General features: G+C 47.5%; 1 pseudogene; it reads right to left on the bottom strand.

Moving 5' to 3' along the window:
- LOC123749943 (zinc finger CCHC-type and RNA-binding motif-containing protein 1-like) overlaps positions 1–8,135 on the bottom strand; it is a 167,831-nt pseudogene extending 159,696 nt beyond the window's left edge.
- Between the last annotated feature and the right edge of the window lie 400 nt (positions 8,136–8,535).

The following is an 8,535-nucleotide window of genomic DNA, read 5'->3' as shown; positions in this document are numbered from 1 at the left end:
TATAGTAGTAGTCATATATTACCCCCCACCGAATGACAGAAGACCCAGAAAGGAATATGACAGAAACAACTTGCCCACCATCAATATAATAAAGAGAGCAGCTTCTGTGGTTAGCAGAATCGGATCCAGATTACTAATCATGAGACTTCAACCATGGGAAGATAGATTGGGGGAACAGAGACCCACATGGAGGCCCAGACACATGGAGAGCTAAGCTGCTGGATGTGGCAACAAGAAACTATAAGTCAACACGTCAAGGGGACCGACAAGAATGAGAGGAGGGGATGAACCAGCCTTGCTTGATCTGATATTTACGCTAAATCAGTCGGATAAGGGAAGTTAAGTTGGAAGCCCCCTTGGGAATGAGTGATCATAGTGTATTGAGCTTTGAGTACCTGGTTGAGCTAGGAATTATCACCCCCAAAAAAGAACTGGGAAACAAAGGGCTGGCATACCGAAAAGGAAACTATGAGAGATGAATAAATTCCTATGGGATATACATTGGGACACAGAACTCAGAACCAAGTCCGTACAAGACAGGATGGACTATGTCACCCAAAACTGTCAGGAGGCGGTAAGTAAGTTTGTCCCAGCCCGACAGGAAAAAACAGAGAAGCAAAGGAAGAATCCGTGGTTTAATAGCGAATGTATGAAAGCAAAGGAGCTGAACAAAAGGGCATGGAGGAACTTCCGTAATAACAGAACACCAGAAAGTAGAGAGAGATACCAGAGAACCAGGAACGAGTATGTTAGTGTGAGAAGAGCAGCTGAGAAAAGGTGTGAAAATGATATAGCTAATAAAGCCAAGGCCGAACCAAAGCTACTACACAGTCACTTCAGGAGGAAGACAACAGTGAAGGAACAGGTGATGAATTTCAGGGTGGGCGAGGACAGGTACACAGAGAATGACAAAGAGGTGTGAGTAAAACTCAACAAAAGGTTCCAGGAGGTCTTTACAATAGAACAGGGAGAAGTCACGGCACTAGGAGAGGTGGCAGTAAACCAGGTGACCTTGGATAGGTTCGAAATTACAAGAGATGAGGTCAAGAAGCACCTATTAAAGCTGGATGTGAGAAAAGCTGTTGGGCCGGATGGAATCTCACCATGGGTATTGAAAGAGTGTGCAGGAGCACTTTGCTTGCCACTCTCCATAGTGCATAGTAGGTCACTGGAAACGGGAGACCTACCAGAAATATGGAAGACTGCTAAGGTAGTACCAATATACAAAAAGGGTGACAGACAAGAGGTACTGAACTACAGGCCAGTGTCCTTAACTTGTATACCATGCAAGGTGATGGAGAAGATTGTGAGAAAAAACCTAGTAACACATCTGGAGAGAAGAGACTTCGTGACAACCCATCAACATGCGTTCAGGGAGGGTAAATCTTGCCTTACAGGCTTGATAGAATTCTACGATCAGGTGACAAAGATTAAGCAAGAAAGAGAAGGATGGGCTGACTGCATTTTTTTGGACTGTCGGAAAGTCTTTGACACAGTACCCCATAAAAGGTTGATGCATAAGCTGGAGAAACAGGCAGGAGTAACTGGTAGGGCGCTCCAGTGGATAAGGGAGTACCTAAGCAATAGGAAGCAGAGAGTTACAGTGAGGGGGTGAGACCTCAGAATGCCGTGAAGTCACCAGTGGAGTCCCACAGGGAATGAACCCTGTGGTACGTCAACTTATCCTGTTTCTGATATACGTAAATGATTTTCTAGAGGGTATAGACTCATTCCTCTCAATGTTTGCTGACGACGCCAAAATTATGAGAAGGATTGAGACAGGAGGACAGCTTGAGGCTTCAAGAAGACCTGGACAAGCTGCAGGAATGGTCGAACAAATGGCTGTTAAAGTTTAACCCAAGCAAATGTAATGTAATGAAGATAGGGGTAGGAAGCAGAAGACCAGATACAAGGTATCATTTGGTAGATGAAATACTTCAAGAGTCAGAGAGAGAGAAAGACCTGGGGGTTCATATCACGCCAGACCTGTCCCCTGAAGCTCATATCAAGAGGATAACATCAGCAGCATATGCCAGGTTGGCTAACATAAGAACGGCCTTTAGAAAATTGTGTAAGGATCTTTCAGATCATTATATACCACATATCTCTGACCAATCCTGGAGTATGCGGCTCCAGCATGGAGTCCATATCTAGTCAAGCATAAGACTAAACTGGAAAAGGTTCAAAGGTTTGCCACCAGACTAGTACCCGAGCTGAGAGGTATAAGCTACGAGGAGAGACTATGGGAATTAAACCTCACTTCGTTGGAAGACAGAAGAGTTAGGGGGGACATGATCACCACATTCAAGATTCTCATGGGAATCGACAGGGTTGATAAAGACAGGATATTTAACACAAGGGGCACATGCACTAGGGGACACAGGTGGAAACTGAGTGCCCAAATGAGCCACAGAGATATTAGAAAGAACTCTTTTAGTGTCAGAGTGGTTGACAAATGGAATGCATTAGGAAGTGATGTGGTGGAGGCTGACTCCATACACAGTTTCAAGTGTAGATTTGATAGAACCTGGCTCAGGAACCTGTACACCTGTTGATTGACGGCTGAGAAGCGGGACCAAAGAGCCAGAGCTCAACCCCCGCAAGCACAACTAGGTGAGTACACAACCCACCCACACTGCCGTAGAGGAGGTCCGATGGAGGGAAGGGTAACACAGGGAAAACCCATCCCCACCACCAACCCAACCCTAACAACCCCACCCCCGAAAACATGCTGACAACCCAACCCCACCCAAAAACAAACACTCCTAACCACCCACCTACCCATCCACCGGCCTTAAAGCAACCCCTTGAACATACTCATCCATAAACTAACGACAAAAGTCCGCCTGGGAAAGCGCCCTGCAACCACCACCAGGTAAACCGCAACCGCCCTTGCAAGTAACCCTAAATCCGAGCAACCCCATAACCCTCCCGCCTCCCAACCCACACACAGTACACATAATCAGCGATCAAAATACTCAAAGTATTACGCACCCTCCGTGAACCCTACAGAAAAGAGAGGAACAAGAACCGCAAAACACCATCCCAATATGCAGGCCCACAAAACACCTCAAAGACATCATGCAACCAAACCCTGAACACGCACACAAAAATAAAAAAAAACATGCACCTGCGACTCACACAAGCCACAGTGCACACACGTAGCAGAATCACGCAACCCAAGCATGCACAACCGCTCATTAGTCTCCAACGTGAAATGCAAGAAGCGAAACGATAACTCCCTCTGCTGCGGCGCAAAGTGCCGCCTCTCTAAAACCGACCAAACATACCCCCAATTCAGCACAGGAACAAGGCTTCCACCCGAGGGTGCACACTACACAACAATACCCCATACACAGCCTTACACGAAAGAGAAAAAAAGTTAGGGTGACGGCAGAGGGTCCGGAGAATTTCCACCGCCCAGGAGTACACAGGAGGGGTATACAAAGCAACCTCACGACTAGCTCCTAAATCAACCAAATAGCTAAACTTAACCGAACAAAAGAAGACACTCAACACATTGAGCCCCTCACCCAACGCCAACCCCTGCCGCAACGAGACCCAGAACAAGGCTCTGGCCTTGGTTAGAACGTCAGGGATGCCAACACCCCCTTCCTGCACATCCAACACCAAAGTTGAACGACGAACCGGATGGTACAGACAGCACCACACATAGTGATACATCCGACTCTCCAGGTACCCGAGCCCTCCTGTGATATAAGGGGAAGCACCGAGCTACAAACCACACCCCCAAAAGAAATTTGCAAGTGGCCAGCAGCGCCCGCTGGTAGATCGTCAATGGACGAACCGACAGCAACCCAACTGCAACCCCAATAGAACGAGAAACAGCTCCCCAATTCAATTCCAAGGAACGATCATATGAGGCAAACCAGGTGAGTCCAAGAACCCGAAGAGAAGAAACCACCGGAAACCACGACCCCTCCCACATGAGACGGGAGGCCCACCCACCCAAACCAACAAACACAACTTCGCACGATTAATAATGGCCCCCGTGGCCGATTCAAACCTCAGAATAAGGTCCTGTACAGCACCGACGGTATCCTCAGAAGCCCACAAACAAAACAGTATCATCAGCATAACCACAAATAGGCAGCCAAAGACCAGAAGGCAACCTAGGAGGAACAATCAAGACACAAGCCTTGACCACCCGAAAAAAGGGTTCCTGAAAGAACACATAGACCATGGTAGACAAGGGATAAACCTGCCACACGGAACGGCAAACAGGAAAGGGAGCACTAAAAAAACCATTGAGGCAAACCCTACTACTACACCGAGCATATAACATGCGGACCCAAGCAGCAAACAATGACGAAAACCCAAACCGCTCCAACGCTCATAACACAAAGTCCAATGACACCCGGTCGAAGGCCTTCGACCAATCCAAACTGAGCATCGCAGCTTACAGGCGATACTCCAAGGCATAGAGGATCACATTTCGAAAAAGAGAATTACACTACAGAAGAGACTGAGCAGGCACACCACAAAATTGCTCAACAGAGATCACTGAAGCAAGAACACCTCGACAACGACCAACTAAGAACTTCAACACAATCTTGTAGTTCACATTCAACAAGGTAATGGTCCACCAATTCGAAAAAAAACTCAAATCGCCAGGCTTCGGGAGCAACCAAACGATCCCGTCATTGTAACAAACTAGCTGTTGTAGGAATGATCTAGAATGTTTTATCTCAGACATGGGAGAATGGGAAGTTGGACCCACGTGGGGACCTGACCCAGCAAAGTCACATCCCCTGGGGGTATTGGCGGTGAAAATAACGGGTGCCTTTGTTCACAGTTTCGTATAATGAATTATTTTACAGAGTTCACTTATTTAGAGAAATTAGTCTTCATTCAAATTGTATAAAATTCCTGGTTATAGTATCAAGAATACCCTAATTGTAAGGATAATGGGTTAAGTCACGATCAGTGACGTCACGATCCAGGACTAGGCTGTAGCGCGGAGTGACCTCGGTGACCTGGCGGTCACAGGCCAGCAGAGTTTCCACATTCAGTAATTCTCAAAGGTCAAATAGTCATTTTGTAAGTGGGATTAGCTCTTCCCTAAGATACTTGTGTAATTAACTTCATTTAAAATAATTCAACCAATCTGGATCATTCAGTGCAACAGAGGTTAGTTGTTAAAACTTAAGCCTTGCTAGTAACTTGGCAAAACTAAGGCGGAAGAATACCGTGCTCTGGCTTCTGTGTGGAGCAGGGCAAAGGAAAGACAGTGTGGTATCAGGAGCAACCCGGGACAGGTGTCCACTCCACCTCTCCCCAAGACTTTAGCACAAACATCTAGCTGGTCGCCAAAAAAGGTAAAGTTAGCACAGAGTTGGCATAGGGAGTAGGTCAACTCATTGCCGATTTAGGTATAAGTCAGAGAGTGTTACACCCGTGTTACAATGATGCACAGCGGTGGTTTCAACAATTTTGTTTGAAATTGTTGAAAGGCTCACGCGTCTAACCATTTGGACACGTGCGTAGATGCAAGGGAGGACAGCCGCGGGCCAGGATTAGCAGTGCTCCTCACAACAGTGCGGTTGAGTGGGGATTGGCGAATCTTGGGGTCATGCGGGCTGATACGATTAAGGATTAGTTAGTAAGTTAGGCTGGTAAGATTTATTGGCTAAGGAGACCGCTCCGAATCGATTGGACTGGGTACCTTACTCGACCCATTGCAATTGATTCAGAGGTGTTGGGAGCCACCATACTCTCAACAGCAGTTCCTTGTGGGCTGTCTGTGGGCGGATTTATCTGTGGGACGCCAGGAGATTTATCCGAGGGCGTTGTTAGATGACCCAAAACACTAGGAAAAACGTAAATCCGTGAAGGGCGTTGTGGCCTCCGAGGGACGGACTAGTAAACTACCTAGCAGCGATTCAATGACTAAGTGATTGCACACTTAGTGGAGGTTGAGTCGTGTCTAGTCTTAATTGTTGCTGAAAGCTGGGTGTCGCTCTGTTAGAACCTAGATGGTCGAGACCCCCTAGGCTAGGTGCGGTACGGCGAGCCGGTAGGAGCGATTATAGGATTAAGGTGAGTGAATTTTAGCATTAGGTATAGTTAAAAAGTATAGTTAGGTATAGTTATGTAAAAGTAATTCCCTTTTATTTGCGTTGTTCTAAAGTTTAAATTTTTTTTTTTCCTTAAATTCTATCCCCAGTTAAAAATTTTCCCAAGTGTTTAGTATTTTCTTGTATATTAGGCTAAGTGCGTACATTTTTATTGCTATTCCCTATTGTATTAGTCTAAGTCAGAGGCGTGGTCTTCTATAGCAGCCTAGTCCTGGCTCGTGACGTCACTGATGGTGACTTAACTCATTCTCCTAATAATTAGAATACTCTTGATATTATAACCAGTAATATTATACAATTTGAATGAAGACTAATTTCTCTAAATAAGTGAATACTATAGAATGATTCATTATACGAAACTGTGAACAAAGGCGCCAGTTATTTTCATCGCCAATACATCCCCAGGGGATGCGACCTTGCTGGGTCAGGTCTCCACGTGGGTCCAGCTTCCCATTCTCCCATATCTGAGATAAAACATTCTAGATCATTCCTACAACAGCTAGTTTGTTACAACCAGAGAGTGTTACACCCGTGTTACATCATAGTGGGATCCTGGCAGAATGCATCCCTGAAGACAATTAATCACCACCTCCAAAAAAAACTCCCAAACCACATCCCAAAAGGCAATATAAAACTCCACAGGCAGACCATCCGAACCGGCCACCCTCCTTGACTGAAAGGACCGGACCACACCCAAGAGCTCCGACAACGAGACGTTCCACACCAACATAGCACAATCCTCAACCTACAACCCCAGCGTGCAACAAAGCAAAAAAGAATTAGCGAGCACCACATCCCCTTGCACTCCCCCATACAGCGCCTTCAACTCTTGCTGCACATAAAGAACGACCACATCCGTGTTATAGAGGACAGAACCATCAGGCCGATGAAGGCCGTTAAAAAGGACAGAGTCCCTAGCAGCTTTCTCCTTCCGCAATAGAAAGAAAGGAGGAAAGTCGCTCACCATCGACACGCTCCTCCACACGAGCACGCACCCAGACATCATCCACCAACTCAGCACCCAACCCACAAATACGTTCCTTACACGCAGAGTATCTCTGCAAAACAATCAACCCTCGCATTCAGCCACGCATACAAACGAGACAGCCGCACCTGAAGCAACCGCAGCAACCCAAACCTCCCCGCTGCCTACCTCTTCGCAATAACGCCAAAGAACTGCCGACATTCCACTTTACACCATTCGCACCAACCTAAAAGAGAAGAGAACGTAGACCGCCGGACAACAATCCCGACCCACCACTCCCGAAACTGCTCACAGACACGCGGACTATGCAACAACCTACAATTTAACTTCCACCACCCCAAACCCATCTACACCTAACTTTGTACACCAACCAGGATCACTACCAAGCAATGATTCGAGAAAGCCACAGGGACAGTGCAGAAATCGAACACAGAACATTCCTCTCCCCCATTAATGTAAAACCTATCCAGCCGAGAACACGCCCCTCGCGCAGCAGAGGTAAAGTCCAATGCGCCACCATACAGAATGGCAGCATTCTGGAACCCGCAGCACCGCAAAACTTCGACCAGCGCCCCCGAAACATTCTGCTGCTGGGTGCTATTGCAGTCCCTTACATTCGCTCACAATTAAAGTCCCCACCAAAGACCATATCCTGTGTATCATGGCGCAAGAAATGGAGAAGCCCCTCCCGAAAAAACGTCCCTCTCCTGACGACGCGCCATCCCTGAGGGGGCGTACACCGTCAAGATCGGAATCTCGACCCACAAATACTCCACTCGCACAAACAGGATCCCCCATCCTCATCCATTACCGTGTGAAGCACAGATGGACGCCCTCCTAGAAAACAACATGAGTGTACCCCCAAAGGAAGTCCTCGGCGGGTTTAGCACAACATGAAAATATGTACACAATCACCGCAAAATAGACACATCCTTAACATTATGCTCCTGAATAAGAGCCACATCCACGCGCTGCTCCCGAAGGACATCCACCAGACCCATCTGGACCACAAGATCATTCAAACCACGCACATCTTGAGAAACAATCCACATCTTGAGAAACAATCAAGTTCCCCCAGCCCATAAGGCCCCTCCAGTGGCACACACGAACTCACAGCAGGAGCGGCAGCCGCAATACAGTGGCTACCCACCTGCTGACCCCTTGGAGGACGGCCCCTCAGGGACGGAGGATCACGAAGACTTCCGAAACTTCATAGTGCCAACGACTCCTGATGTGTCTAACCGAGCATCCGACACCACCGTTCAACTGTTACCCTCGTCCACATCCGTCAGGAAAACCATTGGGAAAATCACGTCACAAGCGACCACCACACCATCACTGGGCCCCTCGACGTCAGTAGGGGGAAGAGGGGAGGAAGCACCACCAGCCATGGTCACACCTTGCAAGCTCGACCCTCTTACCAGGTGGACCCGTGCTTCGAGAGCGCTCCCT

Source organism: Procambarus clarkii, chromosome 7, assembly GCF_040958095.1.
Source record: "Procambarus clarkii isolate CNS0578487 chromosome 7, FALCON_Pclarkii_2.0, whole genome shotgun sequence".
NCBI classification, from domain to species: Eukaryota; Metazoa; Arthropoda; class Malacostraca; order Decapoda; family Cambaridae; genus Procambarus; species Procambarus clarkii.
Note: the sequence above shows the minus strand (reverse complement) of the source record. Positions and strands in the feature narration are given on the sequence as shown.